Raw genomic sequence first — 20,129 nt, 5'->3', positions numbered from 1 at the left:
TATGATGACTGCACTCATGCATTCATGACCTGAAATTTTCATTTTTCTGTTACATATATTGACGGTGTAAGAGTAACCCCTTTCACAGACGTGTGTGAAAAGCAGAGTTACTTCATTGAATTCATGGGAAAAAGTATATTGAGAGTGACGGTGACTATGTAGAAAAATATATTCTAGAGAACAAAAGGTAGCTCGTTTTAATAGTATCACTCCTATCTTCAGAGCTCTTTAACTTTTTAAAGTTAAAATATAGGATACTTTACTTTTAGAACGGTTCTCGCTATTTCTTTAATTATTTATTTACTATATCAATTATCAAAGCCAAGAGCCAGTCGAGGATAAGGAATATTGGGATGAAGCAATTGTCAGTAAAAATTGATCATTGCAAAGAACAAAGTTTAATTACGAGGGCGTGCAATAAGTAATGCCCCTGACCCACTTCCAGTTGTCTGATCGAGCTGAAATTTCGCATGCGCAATAATTTATATCTCTACGGGTTATGTGGCAAATTACAGCTCGAATCTAATTGTGGTTTCTGTTTTACAGTTGTTTGAACTGAGTCAGGTGTGAAATGGAACCTGTTGAATGTCGAGCAGTGATCCGGTTTTTGTATTTGAAAGGACGCACACCACAGGAGACTTTTGATGAAATGAAAGAAACTTATGGTGATAATGCCCCATCATATGACCTTGTAAAACGCTGGCATCGTGGATTCAAACATGGCCGGAAGTCTGTGGAAACAGTTCCCAGACCTGGTCGCCCCCCCCCCTTCTGCCATTGATGAGGCATCTGTCCGTCAAGTTGAGGCTGCCATTTTGGAAGATCGGCGCATTACTATTCGCCAAATAACCCAAGATGTCAAGATTAGTACAGCGTTTGGGGAAACTATCATTCATGACCATTTGCATATGCATAAGGTGTCTGCCAGATGGATTCCCAGGTTGCTCACACCATTCCAGAAGCGAGAACGCGTCGAGTGCTCGAGGATGAATTTGGTGATGTGCCAAGAAGATGAGTGAAAGTTTTTCAAAAGACTAATTATACAAGATTAAACCTGGGTCCATCACTATGATCCAGAGACCAACGCCCAATCAATGCAGTGGAAGCACTTGGACTCACCACCTCCAAAGAAGGGAATGGTGCAGCCCTCCGCTGGCAAGGTCATGCTCACAGTCTTCTGGGACCAGGACAGAGTAGTGATGACATATTTCCTGACAAAGGGTACCACAATTACAGGAGCCTATTATGCTTCACTTTTGAGGAAATAAAGGGAAGCTATCAAAATCAAGAGGCGGGCAAGATCAGCAAAGGTACTCTACTCCTGCAGGACAACGCTCCGGTCCACAACTCGCATGTCGCCAGATCAGAAGCACGGGCGTGTAGTTATGAAATCCTCCCCATCCTCCTTACTCTCTTCCCAGCCATGAAGTTGTTTTTGAAAGGAAAGCGTTTCCCAGATGATGCAGCCTTGATTTCTGAAGTCACGTCGTGGTTGGAGGACCAGCCTGGGGTGTTCTACAAAAACGGTTTCCAGAGCTGCATCAAACGATGGGAGAAATGCATAACTCTGGGTGGTTCCTATGTAGAGAAAGGCTAATAACTGTGCCAAGTTTCGTTGCTCTACTGCTATGGGAAGTGGGTCAGGGGCATTACTTATTGCACGCCCTCGTACTTGTGGGACGATTCAAAACATACTTCGCTTCATTGAATTCGAAGACGAATATGTTGTCTGAAGGTAGGAAGCCCCACAGACCGGAAGCACTGAAAAAAAATTGTATTCATGGAAATTCCGTATAACTCTAAGCACATGAAAGAAAGAAGAAAAAGTCTTTTTTTTCTCCTTGAGGCAATAAGACGAGTTCTTGCTGTGAATAACCTACGAGCATGAACCAAAGATTTGAGCTCGATATTATGAAAACAAAGATAGTATAACTTGAAAATTGCCATAAAGTTACCAGGCGACCACGACACAAACGTTCAACACATTCTATTTTTAAACAGTAATTGACATTTTTTTAATTGCTATTGATGTGATTTTATCTTTTGTTGTTGTTGTTCTTGTTGTTGTTGATTTAATAGAGAAAACAAAAGCTGCGTGTAATTAAATATAAAAAAATAATCGACATCTTTTAAGTGGAAACTGGACGATGTCAAAGACAATGTTTATTTTGTTTTTCAAACTACTCAAACATGGCGGCTCACGGTTGAATTCAATTATTTTAACGATTCGTAATTAAAACCCCTTCGAGAGTAAATGAACCACTAATAAGTTATTCATGATTCTATACAAACAGTTGTTTAATTGTTCGTCATTCTATACACGAAATGGAGAGGTTGAACTATCACAGGACTGCTTCCCTGCAGGCTACAATATGGTAATTTTAAAATTGGACGTCCAGAAATACTTGTCATAAAACTGTGCCAATAAATAATCCAATATTTTTTCCCACAGTTTTAGTCCGTTAACATCATTCAACACTCACTCCATCCCTCTCATTAAACTTTATCCTCAAGTGACCTTGTAACAGCAGCAGCAACAGCAGCAGCTTTACGACAGCTAACGTATGTAAATGACCGATCCGTCTGCGAAGTGACGTCACAGCGAGGAAGAAGGAAGGCAAAAGATTTATAAAAAAAGAAAAAAACCTAACCCTAGGACAGAAATAGACATGTTACACAGGCGGCTCGAGACGTGTCCTAAACATGGCCGGACAAAAGACAGAGTACCACGTGTTTCATACTGCAGACTCTTGTAAAGCACAAGCTGTAACAGAGCGCGTATGACGGCTATATGCAAATACCGAACCGTGTGCGAAATGACGTCATGGTGAAGAACAAGAAAGACTATAAGAGAGAGAGAGAGAGAGAGAGAGAGAGAGAGAGAAAGAGAGAGAGAGAGTTAGAGAGCATGTTAGAAGAGATGATCACGTAAGAGACGTGGGTGACGTAACAGTCATAACGAGAAGTCACGTATGGCGGGAGAATGCGGGTATGAATAATGTTATTACAAAAAAGGAGTCGAGTTATTACTTTTCCTATGTTCTTTTCAACGCACTCTGCTACAACGTGTTGGATCTATGTGTGTAAACATTTATAACTTCATTCATTTATTCATACTACGGTATGATTGGAGTACAAGAAAACTTTAGAACAAGAGACAAGACGTTCTTCTGGGAGCACTTGTAAATAAATGTCTGTTGTGTCAACTGAAAAAAAAAGTGACTTGAATTCTTTTCTTGTCTTCGTTTCCTTGCGACTGTCTACATAGAACATGTGTGTCCGGAGTGTTGACATGTAACGACTACGTTATTACTTTTGGCCTTCTTAAAAAGTGACTCACGAATAAAAAGAAAACTTTTAGTAAAGAAATAAAAGACCCTGTTACATATTCATTTCGGAACTATATTTCCAACGGTTTCCCATTTGTGGAACACATTCCCGCTGGACTACTTCATTGTAGACTACAACATAGCCGTCTTCAAATCTAATATCAACAAATACTTGTCATAAACTGTATTCATAGAGATGAGGAAAACTATAGGAGTACTAACATTGTTTGAAGTACGTTTGATTACTCACGTGGCAGTTTATAATAAAAAAATTATTGACATTGATTTTAAAGACGATAAAGTTGTAATCAGCTGGGAAGCAGCATCGTTGTAATGTGTGCCATGAGCGGGAAGACCCTGCAAATATGTTTTTCCGTTAACATTTGTGAAAGAAGACGTGTTCTTTTGTAAGTATTTTACAAGGAGGAGATATAGATTGAAGCTCAGTCGAGCACCTTACATCGAAAGAACTACTGAGTAGAAAGAGACTAGTTACGTTTTTTCTGTGAGAAATAGATTGTACGGATAGAAGAGATCGCTCACCACTAGATTTCGAAGTCTATTTTGAATTTTGCCAAAGCAGGAAATAGTGCTCTGTGCATGTCTCAGATGTGACAACAGTGTTTCATCTTTCGATTTATCTGACTTTATATATGTAGAGGATTGTATCTGTGTTAGGTATTTCTGGAGTGGTGGAATGATCCAACCGTTTTTCCAGCGGCCTTAGCGACAGAGTAGATATATACATATTCTATTTTTGATCTCCAGTGAGCATAAGTCATAAGACCGTTTATTTCATATATGCCAGTATCCATTCTAAAAACAGATGTGAGTAACAAAAAAAAAAAGAAGAAAAATAATGGAATAAAATAAAAAAAATAAAAAATAAAATAAAATAAAAAATAAATAAAAATCAATACGCAGTCTCAGTGAGGGAGCCCGACTTCAATTGATAAGACACATTCCAATCAATATTTTCCCCGTGTTTACATTCAGCGTAAAATCAACCGGATTCCTAATCCTCGAATAGATTACTCTTCCTCGTAGCCATTTTATGTGACCTGATCTCTCCAATATTCGCCATTTTGTTTTTGTTCTGTTCTTTCTCCAGCGTTTTAGTTGTTGCAGTCTCACTTGTACGAGTTGGTTATCAAGAGGCGCCTAAGATGGCCGTGCTGCCAGCAACCAGTTACTGATTAAGGTATAAAACAATAGAATAATGATGGCGGATGGTATCAAACGACGATGATCAATGTCAGAATGACCCTTCTATCACGAACTAGTTTCAATCCGATCGAGATATAAACACTTTCTGGAAAAGAATTTCCAAATTCTCAAAAGATTCACGACAAGCGTTATTGTTAAAACAAGACTAAACAAACCTATCTTTATTTATCTGAAGTTAAATAGGCGTATCTTTCTGTCTCTAGCTATCTGTCTGTCTGTCTGTCTGTCTCTGTCCCTGTCTGTCTGTCTGTCTCTCTCTCTCTCTCTCTATATATATATATATATATATATATATATATATATATATAAATATATATATATGTGTGTGTGTGTGTGTAAGTTTAGTGGGAGAGGAACCCAGCAGAGCGTCGATTATAAAGAGAAAAAAAATAGCATAATATTTATTTATATATGTGTTAAGACGATTAGAAAATCTTCGTACCGTCGGTTTCAAATAATAAAACAAAAAAAACAAAAAAACAAAAAAACAAAGAGAGTCACTATCTGGTCGTCTATGTGAAACTTTCTTCAGCCTCTGTATACATCTATCTTCCTGGAAATGCCGTCTCGCACGCTGTATGAAATTGTAATTTCACGGCCCCCTCCCCGATCTTATTTTCATTGTTACAATCCCTTTTAATTTTTAAATTAGGTTTCAACTTTTGCCGTTATATGAGTGCGTAAAGTGAGAAGGATTTACTTTAATGGATAAATTTCAGTAACTTGGCTCCCAACTGTCTATTAAAAAAGCTTCCGCTCTCGAGGAAGTAAAGGATTTCAAACAAAAATAAAATTTAAAAAGTGAAAAGTTTTGAAAATAAACAAACAAACAAAAAAAACAAAAAGAAGTTATTTATCAAAATAAATTGAATTTAAAAATAAAAATTAAATTGAAAATTGAAAATTGGAAATTTGAAATTAATCAATATAAAGCCCGAAATAGGGATTTTTTTTTTTTAGAATTTTTGATTGAAAAATTGTCGTAAAATACGTTTAAATATGATATTTTTTTTATTAATGCAGATTTCATATTTACTAGTATATTATATTGGACCAAATATATAGTAATAATTGACAAAAAAAAAAAAATAAAATAAAAATAACTCGTAGGCCATCATCTACAGTTTACTTTTTCCTTTGAGAGGTTAATGCCTGAGCTATGAAGGCTAGCTACCGCAAGGCTAAAAATTAAAGCATGAACCAAAAGAAAAAAAAAAATTCGTAATTTTACTTAATTCTATTATTTTTATTTGACTTATTTACTGTTTTCATTTTATCATTATCTATTTTTAGACTCCATTTTATCACCTCCTATTCTTATTTTTAGACACCATCTTTTAAGTTATTTTATCCCAATTCAATTATCTCTAATTAAAAAAAAAAAACTTCCTTCATAATTTCGTGTCATTTTATTTACTTAATCTATCACCGCTATATTTCCAGACGCAATTTTTTTAATCTCTACGATATTTTAACTTTTAGACGTAATCCACCACACTAGTTTACTATAATTTATTTTCTCTCATAAAATGTATATACATGTATATATGACATCTAATTTACATTGGGAAAACACGCTGCTCTCCCATATCATTATATATAGCCCCAATCCTCCGACTCTCTCGTCAATGACCATCCCTCTTGAAGAAGCCCGCATAAATCGGGCGAAACGTTGAGTATTCAGGTCCTTCCACCTCCATTTTATTTCATATATATATATATATATATATATATATATATATATATATATATATATTGTGTTTAGATGTGTGTTTTCTAGCAGACAGTACACACTGTAGTACCCTATCAAATGGGGGCGCTGCATTTCTCGGTATTTTGCGCATGATTAAATGCTGTCCATTAAATATCATAATATTGAAAGTTATCAATGCACGATCTTGCTTATCTTTTACGCTTGTATAGCCTTATTGCTTATAATTAGCTCAATTTGACACCAGACCGCAAATATATGTCGCCCAGATGAAATCGCTTACTGTATTTACTGGTAATGGTCTCTAAAATGAATGTACTCAATAATATCGCCGTTTATAAACACGCGCGTACACACGCACATATGTGTGTGTGTGTGTGTGTGTGTGTGTGTGAATATATCTAAGCACAGTTGTTTTAAATATGGATATATTATATGCATTGTTTGGATTCAACGGACCACTGTTCTCACCTTGAGTGTTATTTTCACAATGTTTCGGTCGATGTAACCTCTGGCCTTCTCCATGTGTATCTTGTCGAACTTGGTAATCTTTCTCCTGAATTCGGGAGTTTACACGAGAGTTTGAATGGAACCCTTTATTTGATCTACGGGGTAGCATGCTCTCGTTCCGTCAGCCACGACTGCGTAGAAGCTCTAAGTAATTCGCAATTGTATTTTGAGTGTTGTTTGCACTGAGGATCGAACCTTCGGCTTCCTGAAGAGTGTTACTTACAACTGAATTTTATCAAGTACTCTACTCATTAATGACTAAAGTGATGTCGAACAATTTAAAACGATATATATGATTTTAATTGGAATTCATTATTGAGATGAGTATTATTTTATTAATTTTTTATTGCAGACTATTAGCCAAAACGTGGTAGGACAACAACAACTATGGAAGGCAGTAATTGCTGAGAATGCAGTTAGGAAATTCAGAGTTCCTATCCCGTCGCGGTTACTACCTGACGGAGGCCAGAGGAATAGTTCGCCGAAACGTCGTGAAACAACAACTAAGAAAAATGAGGATTAAATTAATAAAATGATACTTACTTCAATAATGAATTCCAATTAAAATAATATATATACCATTTGGTACAGACCCGACCATGGAAAATCAGATATAAATAAACGTGGATTTATAGGACCAAAAAATTAAACCTTGATCGCCCTCGAGGCCCGTGGCGCAGTGGATAGAGACGTTGAATCTCTACGGTTCCAAGTGAGAATTGTTTGGAGATAGCCGTTTCAATCCTACCCAAAGCCGACCAAAACGTGATGAGCATACAGTTAGGAGATTTTTTTAAAACATGGTGTTGACCTCTTATAAAGGCATGGAAGCCACTCGGGGATAAGGGTTACTGTGTGTACAGTAATCAATGGGATAATATCGTAGTAATAGTTGGTATTGGAGATTTGATAAAGTGTCTTACTTAAGGGGGCGATTAATCAGGAATTTGTTTATGTTGGACTTGAAGACATCCAAGTTGCAGTCAGGTGGGAAACAAGCAAATGGAAGAGAATTCCACAAGCTTGCACTTCTAAGAAAGAAACTTTGTTCATGGAATCTACGCTTTGATTTGGGCACAGATAAAGAGTGGAGGAAATTGCTGACAGTGGTTTTAGCTAGACGGGTGTTTATCGTGAAAGATTGGCGAGAGGGGACCAGAGATTGGAGCTCGGACGAGAACTTGCCATGGAAATCACGATAAAACAAAGACAGGCTCGCAACATCTCTTTCGTGGGAGAGAGGTTGCAGGGAAGAGAAAAAGGCATCCCCACTAAGCCACGAAGTCTATTTTGTACTTTGTCAAGGCAGGATAGGCTGTTTTTAGAAGCTCCAGCCCAGATGTGCCAGCAGTACTCCATCTTTGGACGTACTTGGCTTTTATACAGATGGAGAATTGCATCAGTAGTAAGATATATTCTGGAGTGGTAGAGGGATCCCACCATTTTCCCAGCGGCCCGGGCAACAGACTTAAAATATGTGTTCCATTTCAGATCAGGAGTAAAGGTCAAACCCAGGAGCTTGTCAAAACATAAAGCCTCCCGACGACGAGAGCCATCCATTTCAATTAATGCTAGATGGGGATCAGAGCGTTGATGATGTAAAGATAGGAGCTTGGTTTTAGATGCATTAAAAGTAACCAGCCACCTTTTCCTCCACTGTACCACGCGCTCAATATCAGAGGAGAGGGAATCAGAGAGAGTCTTGTCATTTACAGCCTTTTATGTGTTGGCATAGATGGTCGTGTCATCAGTATAGATGTCAACGAATGATTTAAGTATGTATTTTGGGAGATCATTGACGTAGGTCAGAAAGAGAGTTGGGCCCAGGATGGACCCCTGAGGGACTCCAGCATTAATACTGTGGGCCTCTGATTGATGCCCATCGACCACTACTCTTATGAGCATATCAGAAAGAAATGATTAAATTATTACGAAAACATTTCCAGTTATACCGTAGCTGGAAATCTTGTGAAGTAGGCCCTTATGCCATACCTTATCGAAGGCCGAAACGTCGTGAAACAACAACCAAGAAAGATGAGGCTAATAGTCCGCAATAAATAAATTAATAATTTAAAACGACATTATTTGTTTTTTTTAAAGGAAATTATTTATTTGCTTTAAAGAACTGATATCTAAAAAAAAAAAATAAAAAAATAAAATGCCAATATGCAATATACAATGTTACATAATTCACGTTGGAACACAAGAACAACTGCCAGACGACCAGACTTCCCCAGATCTACACTGAGACAGATTTACATCCCTGAGAGATATTTTATATCTCCGACAAAAAAAAAAAAAAAAAATGCCAACAAAAAGAAATTCATTGAAAAGGATCTTTTACGATTGAAAGCTTGCCCATTCATTTCTTTAAGGTAAATAAATAAATCACTAAACTATTTTAAAGAAAACGAAACGTTTTTGGCTTTACTTAAATTTCTAAAACATTTAAAATTTCAAGCGATACCTCAATAGTTTCTTTATTTTATTGAGTATATGACGTGTTTGAGCGATTCGTTTAATCACCCTTTTTTAGCAGTGTACGGCATAATAATGTTGACACACCGGTTCCCGTCAGATCACCGAAGTTAAGCAACGTCGAGCCTGGTCATTGCTAAAATGGGTGACCAATTTGACAGTACCAGACGCTGTATAGAGGAGGATGTCGTACTTCTTTACAAGTATTGCAAAAACCTAACGTCGTCATCTCTCCTGACAAGGATATACATGGACTGTAAATCTCACACTCCCATGGAAACTTCCTCCGAAGGAGGAAGTCGGTTAAACCCGAACGGAGTTAGTGCTGACACACACACACATACACACACACACACACACACACACTTTTTTTTAGCACTTACAATGTTCTATATTTCATATTTTCTTTACATAAATTTTGTCTATCTATATATCTATTACATAGAAAATGCGAGCATAAAAAGTAATATGGTTAAGCTTAAACATGGAAAGTAAACAGACTAGTTGTTAAAACTGGAAAAGTAAAAGACAAAATATTCTAGCAAACAAGGCCGATAGCCATTACTCGCGTGCTCTCGTGTAATGAATGAATGCGTGAATGTAGGATTGACTTGAAATTCTTAAATATAAACTAAAATGACCGAAAAATGGGCTGAAATGATTTAAATAAATAAAAAGTAAATGACTTAGAATGACTTTAATGAACTTAAGGAGGAATTGAATGACCTTAAGAATGACTTGAATGCTTAAAAGATAACTGGAATCCTTCAAAAACAACCTGAATGATCTGGAGAATGACTTGACTGGCTTTGAGACTGACTGGTTGTAAAGTGGGTGATCATTTTACATTAAATTAATACAGAAAAGTGATCCCCCACTTTATATCACAAAGTTACAAACATAAGTACAGCATGTAGTAAGTACAGATACTACACTTTGATCTTGGCCAAAAGGCCAAGAAAAAAAAGTATTATTTGCTCCCCCACCGAGCAAATTAGGCACAAGGCCGATTTTTAATGTGAGGAGTGAAGGGGAAATGGGGACCAACTCCCCGGGGAGTAGGGGAGCTGGATAGTGACAATTGGTATGAAGGGTTGCCCCTACATTGACCAAGGTCTTATATGTGGGGCTGTCCCCACATATGGTCTTTGCTTGCAGTATCTGCCGGAACAGATGGTATTTATTTGCTCCCCCACCGAGCAAATTAGGCACAAGGCCGATTTTTAATGTGAGGAGTGAAGGGAGGGGGAAGGGAAAAAGGGGACCAGCTCCCGAGAGGTGGGAAATGGGAGCTGGTTAAAGGTCAGGCATGTGGGGTTGCCCCCACATCTGGTCTTTGCTAGTCATAGCTGGTCTTTGCTAGTCATAGCTTGCAGTATCTGCCGGAACAGATGGTATTTATTTGCTCCCCCACCGAGCAAATTAGGCACAAGGCCGATTTTTAATGTGAGGAGTGAAGGGGAAATGGGGACCAGCTCCCCGGGGAGTAGGGGAGCTGGATAGTGACAATTGGTATGAAGGGTTGCCCCTACATTGACCAAGGTCTTATATGTGGGGTCGCCCCCACATATGGTCTTTGTTTGCAGTATCTGCCGGAACAGATGGTATTTATTTGCTCCCCCACCGAGCAAATTAGGCACAAGGCGATTTTTAATGTCAGGAGTGAAGGGAGGGGGAAGGGAAAAAGGGGACCAGCTCCCGAGAGGTGGGAAATGGGAGCTGGTTAAAGGTCAGGCATGTGGGGTTGCCCCCACATCTGGTCTTTGCTAGTCATAGCTAGTCATAGCTAGTCATAGCTTGCAGTATCTGCCGGAACAGATGGTATTTATTTGCTCCCCCACTGAGCAAATTAGGCACAAGGCCGTTTTTAATGTGAGGTAAAAACCAGCTCCCCTAAAAGTAGGCAAAAAGGGGGCACTCTGGTTACCAAAAATAATAATTGTCCCAGTATAGAGGGTTTCCCCTCCATTGACTGGTACAAATTATCTTAAGTGCAGTATCTGCCGGAACAGATACTACTCTTTGATCTTGGCCAAAAGTCCAAGAAAAACTTAAAAAGCTAAAACAGCATCTATTAAGAACAGACCTTTGATCTTAATCAAAAAAGCCAAGCACAAAACTGTTACGGACAGACCGACAGACAGACCGACCGACCGACGGTGTGACTTATAGAGTCGCTTGCACGCGACTAAAATATAATAAATTTCTAACTTAAAATATTGCAGCATTAAAATTTTTTAAAAGATATAATTTAACATTATATAACCAACTCTTAATAATTACTGCAATATTTTAAGTTATAAATTTAATATATTTTTACTAGAATATATTGTTTTTTTTTCTTTTCCAGTTTTACCAACTAGTTCTTTTAATTTTCCGTGTTTATTCTTAACCATATTACGTTTCATGCTCGCATTTTTCTATGTAATCCATAATTTTTCCAGGCTTTGTTTTGAAATAATATTTTCTTTGTTTCACTTGTTATCTGTGAATTATTAGCAACAATACAGCTGAGCGACAGATCGGGACAGCGGTGAATTATTAGCGACAGTTTTTTTTATATCTTGTTACGTCATCGTCTCCGCCGTTCCCAGCCGATTTTAGATAGCGTAACAGATTTGGTTGCTATGGTAACCAACAGCCAATAAAAAAATGACTCTCCATTCCTTACAGATTCTGAGAATTTTTAACAAAGTAATTTTATTATAACTTGTTTTACTGAACGAAAATTGAAAATCTTTTCAAAATATAGCTGAGAAGGTAATCTATGAACTGTAATAATTGTTTGAGATATGGTCGCAAAATAAGTGAGCGGTGAAGCTTTAAAGCAGTTCTAAATGAGTAAAACTAACGATAGTGTTTGAATGATAAAAAGTAAAAATGTGTGTGCATGTGTATGTATATGCGTGTGAGGCCAACTCTCAACCTATATACTCAACAATTTTTTTATCTACAGACTTGAAGTGTGGTATATAGGGTATTCAGAAATGTTGAAAGCATTTTTAATCGGTTTTTATCCGAAAAAATGTACTGCTAAGGGTAAAATTTTTAAAAATTGGTATTAGGGGGCGGGATCATCAGATTTTTATGTTTTTGCGCATGCGCGAATCGTTCACATGACAGCTTCCTTATGTTAACAATAAGTAGGATTAAAAACACTTGTTTAAAGGTCGTGGCAAGATGCCTTAATGGTTATCGTACTTGAGTCACCGTTTTTAAGCTTTGGCTAGAGTATTTTTTTTTACTTATAAGCACATGTCTCAGTTTCTTTCCGTTTTTTAAATTCATTTTTAAAAAGGATTTAACGTTACATTTAATATCGGACAACGCCGGGTACATCTGCAAGAAAAACTTCAACTTTATATTTATACAACTCTCTCTCTCTCTCTCTCTCTCTCTCTCTATATATATATATATATATATATATATATATATATATATATATATATATATATATATATATATATATGTTAAGATTTTTGTTCCTTAGAGGCGTTGAGTTTGAATAAAATAAAATACTTACTAGATACGTTTGAAGCCAAAACAACGCATTATTACAAAATAATCAGACATTTATTTTATTTGAAATTTATATTGAAATTCATAAATATATTTCGAAGATATACTTCATCATCAGTATGTCTTTACTTCTATTTTTTTTGCCATGTTGTTCTGGAGCAGAGAATCATCAAGTAGAAGTCCGTTTGTTGTTTTTACGGTGGATTTTTTAAATTTCAGAACGGTGCGTTGGTCAGGCGGAATTCACGTTAAAATTTTTGTTCCTTAGAGGCGCTGGTTGAGTTTGAATAAAATAAAATACGTATTATATTAGTTTGAAGCCAAAGTAACGCATTATTACAAAATATACAGACATTTATTTTGTTTGAAATTTATATTGAAATAATATAATAATATAATAGTAATATAATAATGCGTTGTTAGGGCGTATCCATTTACGGTGAACATCCACAGAATGCCAACATCAATATATTACATATGAAAGAGTTCGCTGTGGAATTTTCACCGGTGCCGCTAGTCCTAATAATTTCTATTTGACTGCAGATACAGAGCGCCAGTTGCGTATTGGCTAAACGATTGCTTATTCTAACACGCACATAAATATACGTAGTAAGCATGGCTGTAAATCTCATATATGTGTGAGTGTATAAAGAAGTCCAATATAAAAAGGATTGATATATCGATAAGATTGAGGGTGTTATTGATCAGTCTAGTTTATGAAGAGGGCGCTGTGGTGTCCGCTGTCATCGGGGGATAGGATGGAAAATGGGAGCAACAGTAAGTGTGATAGAGACCTTAGCAACAGACTCGGTGACCGAGTTTGCAGATGGTAATGCCAGAAAGAGAGTGGTATTATTAAACAGGCAAAAGACGTAGTAGGAGTTACGTGAAATTAAGAGGAAGAGGAAGAACACTGGACTTGATTGGATAAAGTTGGAAAGACAAAAATAAACAGGGGAAATGCGGGAAATGCGTGGATGAAACAGTACGAGGAGAACATGACAATCCACCACAATAAACTATATTAATTGAAGAAAACAAACATGGACATGAATGATTGAATATATATATATATATATATATATATATATATATACATATATATATATATATATATACTAGCAAGTCCCCTGGCGTAGCCCGGTTGTAAGATACGCTGAAATATGATATTTTATTTCTTGCAAGTTACGTAGTCATTATTATAGAGACAATTCTCAATCGATTGGACCTAATATAAAGTACTGAGATATGTCAGGAGTGTTAGCTCTGTTACAGAAGAGTTGATTTAATTTTAATAAAATAAAATACGCATCAGGTGCGCTTGAAAGGCATAAGAAAAAAAGGAAAAAAAAGTACTGAAGATGGAGTTTGACTCCGAAATATATTTAAATTATAGATATCAAGCAAATAAAATATTTGTTTATTTTCGTAATATTGCGTTGTGATTTGGCTTTCAAGCGAACCTGATGCGTATTTTATTATATATATATATATATATATATATATATATATATATATATGTGTGTGTGTGTGTGTGTGTGTGTGTGAATTGGGTGCCATCTGCTAGACTGGAAACCAAACCACACAGCTCTCCACTCTCAGTCCTAACCCATTGAGCCACGTCCACACACATATAAATTCACCGGTCATCCCTTGTTTAATAGCTGGAATCACCAGATCGTTGAAAACAAGATACAAGCAAGGGCGCACGGTCCACAGAGTTTTATAACTATATAGATATGCAATTATTTCCGCAATTAAAGAATGCTGCAGCTAATCCAAATTATAAAAGCCGCGGACCAGAAATTCTAGTTTCGCCCCGCCTGGCAGATATAGAACTTATCCGAACTTTAGAATAGAAACGCGAGTATAGTACATCCGGTCTGTGGCTTTTCTGGTTATGTGAGCTGCGACGTTGTTTGCTTGTGGAAATCATTATGTATATCAACTCAAATATAAAAAAAAATCTAATACTTGAATACATGTGTGTGTGCGTGTGTGTGTGTGTGTGTGTGTGTGTGTGTGTGTGTAATTCCATCTTGCCACACTAAAGTTAGCAAGCAAAACACGTACATTTTACTAGTCAAACAAACAAATTAAAGTGATGAGTGGGGAGAGAGAAATCAAATAGCGCGTCAGACAAGCACTTCAGATTTACCCCCTCACCTGAAATGATATCGAATCAAAATCCTTAAATCTGTAATAAAAATACACGGTGAGCGTTTTTTTTTTCTTTTTTAATTTTTTATATGAGTCATCAGAAATGATAAAAATAATTTATATATAGAAATATTAAATTACTGGCGCTATTCTGTGATCTGATATGTAATTTTTGTAATAGATCTAGATCAATTTCGAGTGCGAACTCTAATTTATTCAATGTTAGCACTTTAATATGCCTTTGTAATGAATACTTTGTGGGCCCTATTTGTGGGACCATTCGTCCGCGTTGCGACAAATTTTCCTCTTAGTAATAGAATAGTCCCGTAGGCTTTTAGATTACAATTTGTTTCTTTTAATGTTAAGTTTGGCCGTGCCTTACGGATTTCTTTAACGTTTTGCCATCGATAAGGTCGATATCTGAACCAGAATCTATTTATATTCCCATCGGTACGTCGTCAATATGGATAATTTCGTTATATGCTGGATAAATATGTTTCTTCTGAAAAACGAATGTCTGGCGGTCTGAATTATTCGAATTCATCGATATTGGTTGAACATGATTGTGGCCATCTGACATGTTCCGTTTTCTCTTTACCACTGTTATCATTATTATTTTTTAACTCACTTTCACCCCTAACAAAGCATATCGCCACTTGGACTATTTGGGACCATGCTTAGGAAAGATTAACAAGATGATGGTTTGCGCTACATTTAAACCTCTGAATATCAGTGCAGTCAAGGAAGCAGGTAGCATGATAGGGAATTCCAAAGTCTAGCTGTTCGAGGAAAGAAACTATTAAAATAAAAACCTTTCTGACATCAAGAGACATCAACAGTGAGGGAGTCATATTTTATTGCTAGGTGGGTTTGTCGGGGTTACGTACGTGGAAAAGGCACAAGTGCAATGAGTTCATTAGAACACATTCCATTAAAATATTTGTAAAGCAGGAACAGAGATGCAACACTGCGGCGATGGGACAGGGGTTAGAGCTTAGTTGACAAGATGGGACCTATTAGATTGAAAATTCTTTTTTTTGGACCCTATCCAAGAGGGAGCGACTAGTGGTAGATGCACCAGCCCAGATGTGGCAACAATTCTCTATGCATGGGCGACTAGCGACCTTGTAGAGGTACAGGATACTCTCAGGTGTGAGTAGTTTTCTAGCGCAATAGAGGGAACCCACTTTCTTTGCAGCAGTTATCTCGTTTTTGTTGCTGTTTGTAATTGGTTGCATTTTTGTGGATCTTTGACTGCTCTCTTTCGTTCTCTTCTATTTTCTTAGCTTGTGTTTCAGTGAATTCAAATGTGAATGCTCTTTGACGTGCTTCCTCTATTATTAAATCCGTTTCTTTCAACTACACACACACAGCCTAATTTGCTTGACAAGCACATTTTTATTAATTGGCTCATTATAGCTCTGCTCAGGTTGTATTCACCAAAGTTGCAGTTTTCTTGATTCGTTCAATGCTATTTTTGTTATTTTTTATGTAGGCCCTACTTGACCTGGCGTTATTTCCGGTGTTAAGTTTTTTGGGATATTTTTCAGTTTCCGGTGTTAAGTTTTCGAGGATATTTTTCAGTTTTGTTCTCTCGTAAAATCGAAATAGTGATAGTTGTCGTTTATAATCTGTTATATCAAACGCCGTAAATATGCTTTCGAGATGTTCAATCCATTCTCTCAAGGCTCTATTGCTGATATAAAGAAAACCATTTCGTTAAAAATAATTCGTTTTCGAAGTGTGTTACCTCGCCGTTCTGAATTTGATTTTTTTTTAGACGTTGAGGGCGTAATGTTTCGCTAATTCGTGTTGTTGTTGAATTCGAACACATTTTTTCCGTTGCTGTTAATTCGAAGTTTTTGTTTTAATTGTTACAGCCAGGTTTGCTGTACATTGAAAAATTACCACCTGAATCGAGCGCGTTCTTTTTATATTCACGCAAACATCATAATAGATGGACAGCGAGAAGGTGTGAAGAAGATATAGATATATGGAGAGACAGAAATATATCTAATGAACGAGAGTGAGAAGGAAAAAGAATGAGAGAGAAGAGAGAAATTGAAGAACAACAAAAAAGACAAAACAAAGCTATAAACCTATGAAAGTCTTGAAAAACAATAGATAATTCAAAATGGCGTCACCTGTTGTGTCGCTTACACCATATACCGGAAGTCCAGTAAAATAAAATGGAAGCTCTGTAAATCAACAGGACTTTTAACCCCATGTGTTTACATTGCCAGAGTGATGACAGGTGCCATTCTATTCTTTCCGTCTGTTATTTAACAAGTCAGCAACATTTTCGTTTTTTAACGATTCCTCGTGATGTTACAATCGTTACTTGTCTATCAAATGTTATTTCCTGGCTATCATCATGCTAGCTAACAACATGTACTTGATACAACGATACATATATGCAGTCACTAAAGTGGTACTGCCACCCATTTACGAGATGGGAAACAGATAAAAATGGTAGAAGTTAATTAGATACTGACAGCTATTTTTCTCTCTCTCTCTTTCTCTCTCTCTCTCTCTAGGGTGACTTTGTAACAGGGTTCTAATCATCCGACTAGCAGTAATTATCACTTCCTACACTGGTGATTGCGTAAGCATGAAACACTAATCTGTAGGTATAAAACTTATTAATACTTGTATAAATCTTGTCGTTATATACATGCTTATAATTAAAAAATAATTATTCATTTATACCTCCAGACGCTAGTGTTTCATGCTTACGGAATCATCAGTGTGGGGAAACAATTCCTGCCAATTGTAAACTTCGAACGCAGCCATGAAGCCACCTTTTGCTCCATTTGCTGAGCCTCAACCTCAGGGACACTAAACAATTGCTATGAGAGTAAAGGGAATTATTAAACGCTGAATTCAGGCGAATATAAAGACAATCTTGCTCCCCAACTCCCCATCCAAATTATCTCCGATACGTCTACTTCCTATCACATCATCCCGTTGAGTTTCAGTGGTGATATGTCTTGTTAAGGATAAATGAAAGCAAAAAAAAAAAAAAAAAATTGTTTCGTTTCCATAACAACTTGTGTATTTATCTCTTGTAACGAAATGTATATTTAGATATGTTTCAGGTTGCTAGGTTACGTTATTTGTGTATATTTCCATGTAATTTCATGCCAACGTTGAATAACAACCTTTCATATCTTGTCGGAATTACTAATATAACACCGCCAAACTGTAAAGAAATGTAAAGGTTAATGTTCCATTATTAAAACTATTAATTAGAATTACAAAAAAAAAAAAAAAAAATTGGATTGCTTTTGGATTTTGATTGTTGTCAGCAGTGCGTCGTGTTTTAGAGTTGAGAATTTTTACAGCAAAGTAGATTATTGGAATTGAGTTTTTTTAAAAACAGAAGATCGTGTTCTGGAATTGAGAGTTTGGATAATAGATCGTTGAATTTTGGAGTTGCGAGTTTTTGGCAACAGTGTATTGAATTTTGAGTAATGAATTTTGACATTTTGAGTAATTAATTTTGACATAAATGTGTTGCTTTTAACTCCAGAAAGTGTTAATTGCAAACGTTAAAAATCTAAGTGTAGAACAGTTAACGCGTGTTTGCTTCCTCCACCATGCAAGCAAACTATTCACACCTGAGAATATCCTGTAACCCTACAAAGCCATCACACCCAATGCATAAAGTATTGTTGAACGGGTCTACAAACGAGTCTCCTATTTAATAACTCTCTCACTATAAACAAAACTTCAACCCCTGTCCCATCGCCGCAATGATGCATCCACGTGCTTGTTTACTTATACTATACTAAGTGCTACAATGGAATGTGTTCTGTCGAACTCATTGCACTTATACTCCTTTGACGTACATACACGCGACAAACCCGCCAAGCATCAAAATTCCACCCCATTCACTGGCAAGTTTCCTATATGCCGGAAAGCCTACTGATCTAATAGTTTTTTTTCCTAAGACTGCTAGATATCAGAATTCCATCCCGTTTCCTGATTAGACTAACATGTAAAAGTTTAAATATAATGTACACAGACATCTCACACATCTCACGTACTATCCAGTAGACAGATTATTTACATAAAAGTGGCGATATCTCTTGTTTGGGTGATCAAGAGTAAAATAATTGAATTAAAAAAAATTGTATATTTAAACGAGAACTGTACCAAAGCACAGAAATTAAAATGCAATGTGAAAACAAAACGTCTTGCTTCCAAACTCCCCAATTAGATTGCTTCTATAAATGTAACCTCTATCTCTCTAGCCATTGTGCATCGGTAGCAATACGCTTTGTTTGGAAGTGTAGAAAAGTTGAAATAAAATGATTTATCATTTGTTAGATATAGAACAAGTCCTGGATATGACCTTAAACTATATCCGATTGTGAGACCCCAGCTTGCAGGCCTTAGGGAGTGTGGAGTCACCCTTTAATTGCCATTGCTCCCAGGTCCACTCTGACCCGGAGTGGTAGCACCTGTTAGGGTCCCAACTATGTGTTAAATATAATATTATTTAAAAAACAAATATACTATATTAAAAATTCGTTCCTCAAAATCACCAGATTCGGCATTAAATAACCTGAAAAAGGTTGTGTTGCCGTAAAACAAAACAACAATAGAACAAGTAATTCAACGACCAAAGTTGGAGAAAATAATGGAAACACCTTGTGAATTTTGGATCAGTTTTAAAATAAAATGAAAAAAAATTTACCAAAACAACGTCTTTGAATTTTTTGAAATTTTGCACAAACATTAAACATGATTTGAGTAAAAAGTAACAGAAGAGATTTTTGGGAAAACTCCGGTTGCCCCCCCCCCCAGGGGTGCCTTTCGGGTTAAAATGGCTAAAATTGAAACTTTTGTGCTTATTAAAAAAAAATTGATCCCTTGAATTTTTATAAAACTTTCTGAAACGTAACTAACTGATTTTTAATATAATTTTGTTTTGTCTATACTTCGCGATAACTCTTAGGTGTGCCCCAGGGGCTCTTTTAAGGCAGGCTAATAAAAAAACACTCTATTTTTTGGGACTATTTTACCATGGCTGTCCAAAATTTTGTGTGTATTTAGCAGTTTTGCTTGGCGCTGAACTAAACATTAAATATTTTAAGACCTTGGAGACTTTGGGGGCTAAACGGGGGGGGGAGGCAAATGATGAACTTAGTCATTTTTTTTGTGCATGGTACAGAACTCAAATTTACATA

At 36.5% G+C, this 20,129-nt stretch overlaps 1 protein-coding gene and 1 pseudogene across 1 annotated transcript in view; both read right to left on the bottom strand.

The window, feature by feature from the left end:
• LOC145256437 (synaptotagmin-7-like) overlaps positions 1-20,129 on the bottom strand; it is a 379,359-nt gene that overhangs the window by 100,306 nt on the left and 258,924 nt on the right. The gene's annotated exons all lie outside the window — the stretch shown is intronic.
• On the bottom strand, positions 10,085-10,221 carry LOC145256612 (U2 spliceosomal RNA; annotated as a pseudogene).

The sequence above is a fragment of the Euprymna scolopes genome, chromosome 32, assembly GCF_053919585.1.
Source record: "Euprymna scolopes isolate OS-2025 chromosome 32, ASM5391958v1, whole genome shotgun sequence".
Lineage (NCBI taxonomy): Eukaryota > Metazoa > Mollusca > Cephalopoda > Sepiida > Sepiolidae > Euprymna > Euprymna scolopes.
The sequence above is the reverse complement of the archived record's forward strand: the minus strand, read 5'-3'. Positions and strand labels throughout refer to the sequence as shown.